General features: G+C 42.7%; 2 non-coding genes across 2 annotated transcripts; one reads left to right on the top strand and one right to left on the bottom strand.

The window, feature by feature from the left end:
• Positions 1-326: 326 nt before the first annotated feature.
• LOC141637100 (small nucleolar RNA R71) lies at positions 327-433 on the bottom strand. Its single transcript, XR_012541662.1, has one exon. It is a non-coding gene; the product is annotated as a small nucleolar RNA R71 (small nucleolar RNA).
• A 10,219-nt stretch (positions 434-10,652) lies between these two features.
• On the top strand, positions 10,653-10,759 carry LOC141636535 (small nucleolar RNA R71). The gene has a single exon (XR_012541141.1). It is a non-coding gene; the product is annotated as a small nucleolar RNA R71 (small nucleolar RNA).
• Positions 10,760-11,435: the final 676 nt, after the last annotated feature.

Genomic DNA, 11,435 nt, shown 5'->3' with positions numbered 1-11,435 from the left:
CCAATGGTACTCCCACACCACAAAATCTAACCGGAAATTTTATTACCAAATCCGCACTTATCCAATTAGTCGAAAGAAGCCAATTTGGGGGGATGCCTAGTGAAGACCCTCACTCTCATATGGAGTCCTTTTGCGACTATTGTGATGCGATTTCTCAAACCGGTGTAACTCAAGACCAAATTCGATGGGTCTTATTTCCTTTTTCTCTAATTGGCACCGCGAAACAATGGTTGAAGGGCCTTGATAAGGCCACTCTCGGAATTGATTCTTGGAAAAAGTTGGCTATAGCTTTCTACAAAAAGTTCTATCCACCGGAAAAGACTAACATGCTAAGAGCTCAAATTACGGGTTTTAAGCAAAGGGATGAAGAATCTTTGTATGAAGCTTGGGAGCGGTTCAAAGGAATTTGTCGCTCATGTCCTCACCATGGACTTAGCGAGTGGTTCTTGGTACAACAATTTTGGAACGGTCTATATGAAGATTCAAGGAACATTCTCAACATAATGGAATGTTCACCGAAGTTGATGACAATCAAACTTGGAACAAAATTGAGGAAATGGCGGTCCATAACTCACAATATAGTAGACCTCGCAAGGCTACTAGAAGAGGAAAGCATGAAGTGGACTCCGTTACTCAATTGGGTGCTCAACTTAGTGCTCACATTGATACCATCAATTTGAAGTTTGAAAAGGCTATGGCTAGACTTGAAGAAGCCTCAAAATCACCAAAACATCATGTTAATGCCATGACGGCATCTTCATCAATCCCAAGTGGGATATGTGAGAGTTGTGGAACTTTGGGACATGACCAAAGTGAATGTAGGGGAACAAATGAACAAGTGAATGCTTTCCAATCATACAAGAGTGGTACCCCTTATTCCAACTATTACATTGAAAACACCAAATTCCATCCAAATCTCTCATACAAAAGCCAAAATGTTCAAAACCCTCAAACAACATACACCCCACCTCCCATGAGAAACCAAAATCAAAGACCCTTTTACAACCAAAACCAAGGTTACCAAAATCAATCTCCATACAATCAACAAAATGACCAAGGTTTTGATGTTCAAAAAGCGGTCCTTCAAATGCAAAAGAATCAACAAGAGTTTGTCACTCAAATGCAAAAGGATAGTCAAGCAAAGGAAACCACCATCAACAACATCCTAGCTCACACCAAAATATTGGAAACCCAATTGACTCAACTAGCATCTTCAAGCTCACAAAGACAAAAGGGGCAATTACCACCTCAAAGTAATCCCCCAAGACATGAAACGGTTAGTGCCATTCACTTGAGAAGTGTTACAAGGTATAAAGCACCGAAGAAGCAAGTTGAGGATAAAGTTGTGGAAGCTAGTGACAAGGAAGAAATTGTGCAAAACTCCAAGGATGGAGAACCATCAAAAGAAGAAATCTCAAAGAAAAATGAAGACAAGGTCAAGGAGAAGGAACCCATTGTGATTAGACTTCCTTTTCCGAGTCGTCAAGCCAAGCCCAAATTTGATGACCAACTTGGAAAATTTATGGAAATTGTGAAGAATTTGGAAGTCTCAATTCCTTTCACGGAATTAATCAATCACGTGCCGGCCTATGCGAAATATATGAAATACATCCTCACAAAGAAGAAGTCGATCCGAAAGCTTGAGACTATCGCCTTCACTAAGGTGAGTAGTGCTATACTTCAAGGGAGTTCACCTCCAAAACTCAAGGATCCGGGAAGCTTCTCAATACCGTGTACCATTGGCGACACCACGATCAACAAAGCCTTATGTGATCTAGGGGCTAGTGTGAGTGTTATGCCGTACTCGGTGAGTGAAAGGTTGGGGATGGGAGAGCTTAAATGCACCAATATCACACTCCAAATGGCCGATAGATCGACGAAGACACCATTAGGGATATGGGAAGATGTTCCCGTACGAATTGGGAAATTTTTCTTCCCGGTGGACTTTGTCATTGTTGATATGGAAGAAGACTCCAACATTCCAATTGATACCGTCGTTTAGTACCAAAATTAAATTTATAATTCCAAACTAAAACTATAGCTAGTGATAGTAAGGGTCGAACCACAGAGAGACAAGGACTATCACATGCCGAACTATTGTAAGATTTGGATATGTGAGGCTAAGTGTGAAAGAAGGGGCAAAACAATTATGGAAAAGTGAAGGTAAGAGCCAAGCTAGTACCTAACGAACCATTAGAAACCGTATCCCGTTCCTCCAACTCAAAATGTAAACCACGCCTTTAAAAGACTAAGCACCACAAAATCCCAAGACAAACGCCTCCAATTCATGAGGTAAGCACATGAGGCGTGTTCTTATTTCAACCAAGACCTTATTATTTTCAAAATTCTTTCTCTCTTTTTTTTCTATTTTTCTTTCTTTTCTTTCATTTTCATATTTTTTTTTCAACTTCTGAACTGGTGGTCGATCGACCAGTGATGGCAGTCGATCGACCACCCTTACACAACCAGAGCTCTCTGCCAGGTAAAACAACTCTTTTTTTTTTTCATTTTTCTGAGTTTTTATTTCTTCCTGTTTCAAAAAGACACAGCCCCTTCACTTCTCATCAATACTCACTCCATCAGTACAAACGAACCAAAACTGCTTCTAAACCGACAAAAATTCCTCTACTACTTCCTAGCTTGGCACAATGGTAGGCTAAGTATGGGATGTAGTTGAGGGCAACTGGCAGTTATGGCTTATAGTGGAGTTAATGGGGTAAAACGAGAATGGGGGAGGATGCAATAGTTCTCAAAAGATGCAATACCGACCACAAATCAATGCGTATAGGCAAAAAGCAATCAAAACTCATACACGTGCAAAACATGAAATGAAGGGAGTACTACTCTCAATCCTAAATTAACCGGTCATGAATGTCACCAGTTATGGGCTCTATATCTCAGAAAGTATAAGTAGTTTGCCAAAAGTGATGAGTCAAGTCTAATTACCCGAAATGAATTCCATAACAAAATTTGAGAAATCACATTGAATTCTCGCTAAACAGTTGTGAAAAGGGCATGGAATGGCATATTAGACTAATAGTGCAAAATCATCATTAACAACTCCAATCCGACTCAACTATATGCAAAATTAAACGTGATGTTTTTGATTTTTTTTTCTTTGTTTTTTTTTTTTTTGGCTTGAATGAATAAAAACAAATGCAAACATGTGACTGAAATGCAATAAAAACAAATGCAGATGCAAAATAAAAGGCATATGCAAATACCCTCCCCAAACCAAAACGCACAATGCCCTCATTGTGCTCAGCAGCAAATCACCAGCAGAAAAATGGGAGAATAAAAGCATAAAAATAAAATAAAAGGAAGCTAATAGAGAATGGAAGAAACTCACAAAATACGACCTCCCCAAACCAGCCAAAAACGGGGAGGTCACCAGCATCTAATCTCCACCATCGTAGTCAGAGTCACTGTCCTCTCCGGACCCCGAGTCGCTCCCCTCATCCGCCTCAACAAGGCGGCGGCAAAGTGGCTCTCCTGGAAGTGGAGGCACCAGCAGTAGTAGTGGGAGGGGGTCTCCTGGAAGGCTGAGGGTAGCCGCCCACAGGAGGGACAAAGTTGGAAGGGTGAGTCCAGTCACCCTGTGAGAGCATCCCTCCCCGGGCTAACTCCTCGTAAACTGGGTAGAGGGCTAGGGCCGTGTCTAGCCTGTGCTGGTCAAAGCTCCTACACAAGTCACCCAAAACACGTGACAACGCCCTTTGGTTCATGACCGGAGGGACAACCAAAGGAGTAGGTGGCCGAAAAGTGGTCGGGTAGCCAGTGGGAGCAGGAGTGGAGGAAGAGGGTGCCTGACCAGTGGAGGCACGAGCTCTCCTCGAAGTGGTAGCAGTAGCAGTGGCCGCCACCAGAGGAAGCCTGTAACTAGGCAAGGGCGGCCTAGCTGCCCCCTGAACAGTAGTAAGGGGCAGGACAGGAGGGTAGCCGGTGACAGGGATGCGGTCACAGATGAAAGAATCTATCTTCCACCGCATCTGTCTATCGACCCGATACTTGACCCTCGCGTAAGGAAGGTCCATAAAACGTAGGTCAGGGTCGATGGGGTCCTCCTGTCGAGGGAAGAGTAAAACAAGGCAGTTGGCGATACGTGTCACCAACCCACCACAAGTAATGGTGGTCAAGGTGCCCTCACTTACAGTTTGAAAGTGAGCGGCGGTCAAGTATGAAATGTTATAGATACGGGCTGTCCGACTGTCAATGTTCAGATAGCCCGCCAAGATCGAAAGCTCAATATTATTCACATTATTAGACTCTTTACGGCAAAAAATGGTGTTACCCATCAGCCGTAGAAAATAACGAAGAGGGGGCAAATGGACGGAAGTGCCCGTCCTTTTTGCCCCGTGAAAGTCACTGATACAAGACCACATAACCCGGTGAATGTCAGAGGTATCCGAGGTTCGGCCCTCGAAATAAAGACCCAGAAAACCCGCAAAGTCAGCCAGTGTCAGAGAGTAATTGACATTGAAAAGTCGAAAAGAAATGCAAGGTTTGGTCTTATCAGCCACGAAAGCTTCCGAGTCGAAAGCATAGGACGAAAAGAATTCAAGGGTCAAAACATAATATGTGAACTCAGCCATGTCCACAAGACCCATCATACCCGTCCCGTTTAGCAAGGACACAACCGACTCGTAACAGCCTAATTTCTCCAAAGTGTCTTTATGGAGAAACCGGGTAGTTGTGACCTTCATACGCGAAACAAAGAAAGAAAATTTAGCGCGTTGAGTAGAATTAGCAAAGATAACCTGCGGATAGTCAGGTAGACTATCCGTAGTGGCTTCTATCATCAGTGGCGGTCCGCGTGGCCGCTTGGCAGGACCTTGGCTCGATTGTCCTTCTTGCATGGGCTCCTTTCCTTTTGTCATTGTTATTACCTGCAATTAACGCATTAGCAACGAGAAATCACCTAGCAATGTTAATTTCTGGAAACCCGAATCAAAATCAAAACTGGAAAGCAAATTAGGGTTTCGAAAAAATTGGGGGAAACGGCTTTAAACACATCCTAGCTGCTTATTTGCTTTGAAGATCAAAGGGGAAAGGGTAGAATAAGCGATTAAAGCATAAAGATGACAAGAATTCAAACCCAGAATCGATTTCCCCAAATCGAATTTTTTTCATCTCAATGGCACAATACTCAGAAATTCCGCATGAAGCTTCAGCAAGACTCGAATAAAAAGCATAAAGATAGGATTAGAAACATACCTTGATGATTTCCTTGAAGATTAAAGCAAGAAAGAAAGAGATTAAGACGGATTTGCAGTGGAAATCGCGGAAAAGGGAGAGGAAAAGGGTTTGCTTATGATTTTCTGATTTTGGGGAAGTGAAAGAATAAAAGAATAAAGGATGAAGACTTCCCTTATTAGCTGCATTCTGAACCCGTGAACTGGTCGATCGACCTGTTGATTTTGTCGATCGACTGGTTTTCCATTTTCACGGCTTCTGGACTTCCCTTGGTGGTCGATCGACTATATGACCCAGTCGATCGACCACTCCCTTATACACAGTAGCATCTGTTCCTCCACTGCAGTCGATCGACTGACTCACTTAGTCGATCGACTGATATCGCTGGCAATTAGACTTTAATTCGTCAAAAATTCGTTTTGCCATCATAACTTCCTGTCTTTCTCTCGCAAATATCCAGTAGACCATCTACGCACTTTGCATAAAATAAATTCCTGCAAAAATATAAAAGGCGTGCAAGTTTTCCAAACCAAGAAATTGCAAATTAAAAGGAAATAAAGAATACAACAAAAAAACTCAAAAATGCAAATTAAATGAAGTAACAAAATGAAATTCCTAAATTACAACTAATTACAACCTGGGTTGCCTCCCATTTAGCGCTAGTTTAAGAGGTCCCGCACGACCTTTTTACCTCACTTTGCATCATCCGATAACGGGTCGAAGTACAAAACCTCGACCTTCCCAACATATGCATCTGATCCGTGATAATGCTTCACATATTGGCCATTAACCTTGAACCTTTCTCCAGCTGAGGTCTCCAATTCAACTGATCCGAACTTTGTGACTGCTGTGACCGTGTAAGGGCCAGTCCACCTGGATTTCAGCTTACCAGGAAATAAACGGATACGAGCGTTAAAAAGAAGTACCTTATCGCCAATATGGAACTCGCGCTTGATGATTCTCTTGTCGTGCCAGCGCTTTGTTTTCTCCTTGTAGATCCTTGCATTGTCATAGGCCAGCAGCCTAAATTCCTCCAGCTCATTAAGCTGTGTCATGCGTTTCTCACGAGAGAGTTTAGGATCCAAATTCAAATCACAAATAGCCCACCAGGACTTACGCTCTAGCTCAACAGGTAAATGACATGTCTTACCATAAATCAATCGGTATGGTGACATCCCGATTGGCGTTTTAAATGCGGTTCTATAAGCTCATAAGACATCATCTAACTTAAGACTCCAATCTTTCCGTGATTTAGAAACAACTTTAGCTAAGACTTCTTTCAATTCTCTGTTAGAAACCTCAATCTGACCACTAGTTTGGGGATGATACCCCAAACCTCTACGATGTTGGACACCGAATTTAGTCAATAAAGCACTAAGTTGTTTCTCTTTAAAATGCATCCCCCCATCGCTAATGACAACCCGAGGGACACCAAAACGAGGGAAAATAATCTTTTTAAACAATTTAATCACGGCCTTTGCATCGCAATGGGGAGTAGCAATAGCTTCCACCCATTTGGATACATAATCTACAGCTACGAGGATATATTTATTACCTTGACTGCTCGGAAAAGGTCCTTGATAATCAATGCCCCAGACATCGAAAATCTCAACCTCAAGAATGCCTACCTGTGGCATCTCATGTCTCTTGGAAATATTCCGCGACCTTTGACAAGCGTCGCACTCAACAACAAAATTGCGACAATCTGCATGCAAAGTTGGCCAATAGAAACCAGATTGGAGTACCTTAGCTACAGTCCTGGACGGACCGTGATGACCACCATAAGCAGAAGAGTGGCAAGCCTCTAGGATATCCTTCACCTCCCACTGAGGTACGCATCTCTGGATGAGACCGTCTGCGCATTCCTTGAAAACATAAGGATCAACCCAAAAATATTGTCTAGCATCGTAGGCAAACCGCTTCTTCTGCTGCCATGAAAGCTCGGGTGGTATCCTACCTGTCACAGCAAAGTTAGCAAAATCAGCAAACCACGGAGGTGGATAAGACCCTGAAGTAGTAATAGCTAAAAGACTCTCATCAGGAAAAGAATCATTAATAGGTAACGAATCCTCCTTTTCTGTCAGCTGCAGACGAGATAGGTGGTCAGCCACCACATTCTCAGCTCCTTTCTTGTCTTTAATCTCCAAATCAAATTCCTGCAAAAGGATTATCCACCTCAAAAGCCTCGGCTTCGCATCTTTCTTAATAAAGAGAGTCTTCAACGCTGCATGGTTAGTATAAACAATAACCTTAGAACCTAACAAATAAGACCGAAATTTGTCTAAGGCAAAAACAACAGCTAGAAACTCTTTCTCAGTGGTAAAGTAATTAATTTGAGCCTCATCCAGAGTTCGGCTCGCATAATATATGGCATTCAGAGCTTTATTCTTCCGCTGTCCCAAAACTGCACCGACCGCATAATCGCTAGCATCACACATGATCTCAAATGGAAGGTCCCAATCAGGCGGCTGAATGATTGGCGCAGAAACTAGGGCCTCCTTTAACCTGTTAAAAGCGGTAAGGCACTCATCAGTAAATTCAAAGACAGCATCCTTAAGGAGCAAATGCGTAAGTGGTTTAGCAATTTTTGAAAAATCCTTAATGAAACGCCGGTAAAAACCAGCGTGACCAAGGAAACTCCTCACTCCTTTAACAGTCACGGGAGGAGGTAATTGCTCAATTACCTGCACCTTTGCCTTATCAACATGTATACCTTTATCAGAAATCAGATGCCCTAACACAACTCCCTCATTGACCATAAACTGACACTTTTCCCAGTTTAAAACAAGATTAACATCTATACAACGCTGCATGACTTTGTCAAGGTTAGCTAAACAACGATCAAAGTCACTACCATAAACTGAGAAATCATCCATGAATACTTCCATAATATTTTCTATATAATCAGAAAAAATCCCCATCATGCACCTCTGAAAGGTAGCAGGGGCGTTACACAATCCGAAAGGCATTCTACGATATGCAAAAACACCATGTGGACAGGTAAAAGTAGTCTTACTCTGATCGTCCAGATGAATAGGGATCTGAAAGAACCCTGAATATCCGTCTAGTAAACAGAAAAATTTGTTAGAAGCAAGTATTTCAGTCATTTGGTCAACAAAAGGGAGGGGGAAATGGTCTTTCTTGGTGGCGGCATTCAACTGTCTATTCCGCCACCCTGGCACTACTCGAGTTGGTATTAATTCATTTTTATCATTTTTAACCACGGTAGTCCTTCCTTTCTTCGGGACTACCTGAACTGGGCTAACCCACTTGGAGTTGCCAACTGTATAAATAATACCTGCATCGAGTAGTTTCATCACCTCGGCCATAACAACTTCCTGCATCTTCGGGTTCAACTTGCGTTGACCCTGTCTGTAAGGCTTGTGGCCTTCTTCTAACTCTATCCTGTGCATACAAACATCAGGGCTGATGCCCTTAATGTCATCCAAAGAGTAACCCAAAGCCTTCCTGTTTTTCTTAAGTACACACATCAAAAAGGATACCGGTCATCATTGAGCTTAGAGCTAACAATAGCTGGGTACTGCTCCGTATCATCTAGAAAAACATATTTAAGATTAGGAGGAAGTGGCTTACGCTCTGGCACCTTTACCTCTGCAGCATAGACAGAATCAGCTTCAATGGTGTAGCAAGTGTTGACAAAGTTATCGTTGGCCAGGCTCAAAAGCATCTCATCTTCTTCTTCATTGACCTCGTAGCTCTCCATTGAGGCTACCAAAGCATCTGGCTCCTCAGCATTCTCCACTGTATTACCTGCACACTCATCTAAACGGGTTAGATCAGCTAAGGGATCCTTGGCTAAGGATTCCCTCCAATTACAAGTAACAACCCTGTCAACAATATCAATGGAATAACACGTATCCTCATCGGAGTTCGAGTTGCCTAGTGAGCAAGACTGAACTCAATGGTGTCATCCCCTACCTCTAAGGTGATGGTTCCGCGTTTGACATCTATCACATTGATTGTATGTAAGAACGGTCTGCCTAAAATAATAGGTATCTGACTGTCCTCTGCAATTTCCAAAACAACGAAATCGACAGGAATAAAAAACTTACCCACTTGAACGGGTACATCCTCTAGAACTCTTATAGGTCTCTGAGTCGATCTATTTGCCATTTGAACGGTAATATCGATCACCTTAAGTCTACCAATGTTTAACCTTTCGCAAACAGAATACGGCATGACATTAACACTGGCCCCTAAGTCACAAAGGGCCTTTCCAATTACGTGGTTACCTATAGTGCAAGGAATTGAAAAACTACCCGGGTCCTTTAATTTAGGTGGCACATTAACTTGTGAAAGAGCATTACATTCCTCCACAAAAGCAACATTACCATCATCACGAAAATTTCTCTTACGATTCAAAATATCTTTCATAAATTTAGCTTAAGAGGGTACCTGGGTAATTAAATCAGTGAAAGGAACCGTTACCTCGAGATTCTGGACCATCTCCAGAAACTTACCAAACTTACGCTCCAGCTTAGTAGCCTTCAAACGCTCCGGATACGGGACTGCAACACTGGTCGTGGGATCAGTGACCTTCGGCTTCCGTAGGTTTAAAAACCCCCGTCAAATCATCAATGAGTGACGAATCATGCAAACTAGTTGACGGATTTGCATCCTGCTCTGGAGTACCAGTCGATCGACTGATATGAGTGGTCGATCGACCGAGTAAGCTGGGCGTGAACAGTTCCTGTCCAGAATTGACTTCGTCAGATGTCTCAGTCGATCGACTGAGAATGTTGGTCGATCGACTGGATGTGATGGGTGTGAATAGTTTCTGACCAGAAACTATTTTATCTACCGCTTCAGTCGATCGACTGAGAATGTTGGTCGATCGACCAGAAGTACTGTCATTCAAGCTCGTTTTTGCACCAGAATTTAAACGAGCTTCTTCATCAATTCCCGAGTCTTCCTTTGGCTCGTCGGGACTTTCATAAGAAAGGCCACTTCTGAGATTGATGGCATTGATCGTCTCAACCGGCCTTTCACATTTGCTTGAAGAATTAGCAGCTTTCTTAGCCTCCATATTCTCCAATTGTTTCACAAAATTCCTTGAGGACTCAGTCCCGGCTGCTTCCATATTCGCCACTTGAACCAAAAGGAGTTGGACCATCTCTCTCAACTTCTCGATCTCATCTGAGTTTTGAACAGGAATTTCGACTTTCTCCTTGGAAGCTTCAGAAATCTCGAGCTTCTCGAGACGGGTAGAAACGGAAGTTATAAGTGTCACAACGGCAGTCATTTCATCACTTTGCTTTCGTGACTTTCCACGTGAACTTCCAAACTCAGCTCTATGGACTGCCATCTCCTCAATAGTGTTCCAACCTTTACTTTGACCGGTATTGTTTTGAAACCTGCCATTAGCAGCTGCATCCAGGATGACCTTGTAATCATCATATAGAGCGTTATAAAATAGGTTGCAAAGATACCATTGCTGAAAACCATGGTGAGGAACAGCTCGGACCAAACTTTTGAAACGTCCCCATGCTTCACAAAATTCCTCATCGGCTCCTTGCTGGAAACTTGTGATTTTACTTCTCAAGGCGTCAGTCTTTGAAAGTGGGAAGTACTTCTTGTAGAAGGCTAATGCTAGAGATGTCCGTCGTGACTCCGGTTGCTACCCTATCAAGGTAGCGGTACCAATCTCATGGCTGAATCCTTCAAGGAGTATAAGAACATCAACCCCTTTACTTCATCCCGAGTCACCCGGTGGTATAGGTATGGAGCAAGATGAGTCCGTGAAAATCTCCATATGCTTCAAGGGGTCCTCATCGGTAGACCGAAGAAACCGATTTCGCTCCACTAAATCGATATAAGAAGAACGAAATACGAAGCTACCCGTAGTAGGGGTAGGTAACTGGTATCCCGTCGGAAGATGGTGTTCCTTTGGCTGTAGATTATCATATATTATAGCCATAATTGCATAAATGAGAGTACTCAAGTCTTCCTCTCAAAAACCTGTCTTCTAACTGTGCAAAAGCAAAACTAGAAGCAAAGGTAAGCAACGGCCTCAAGGAACAAAAGTTCCTTGAGACAAGAAAAATAAACTAAAATAAAGCAAACAGAATTACACCGTCTCCCCGGCAACGGCGCCAAAATTTGATACCGTCGTTTAGTACCAAAATTAAATTTATAATTCCAAACTAAAACTATAGCTAGTGATAGTAAGGGTCGAACCACAGAGAGACAAGGTTGATTTTGTTTGCTATTTTTCAGTCTAT

The sequence above is a fragment of the Silene latifolia genome, chromosome Y (genome assembly GCF_048544455.1).
Source record: "Silene latifolia isolate original U9 population chromosome Y, ASM4854445v1, whole genome shotgun sequence".
NCBI classification, from domain to species: domain Eukaryota; kingdom Viridiplantae; phylum Streptophyta; class Magnoliopsida; order Caryophyllales; family Caryophyllaceae; genus Silene; species Silene latifolia.
Note: the sequence above shows the minus strand (reverse complement) of the source record. Positions and strands in the feature narration are given on the sequence as shown.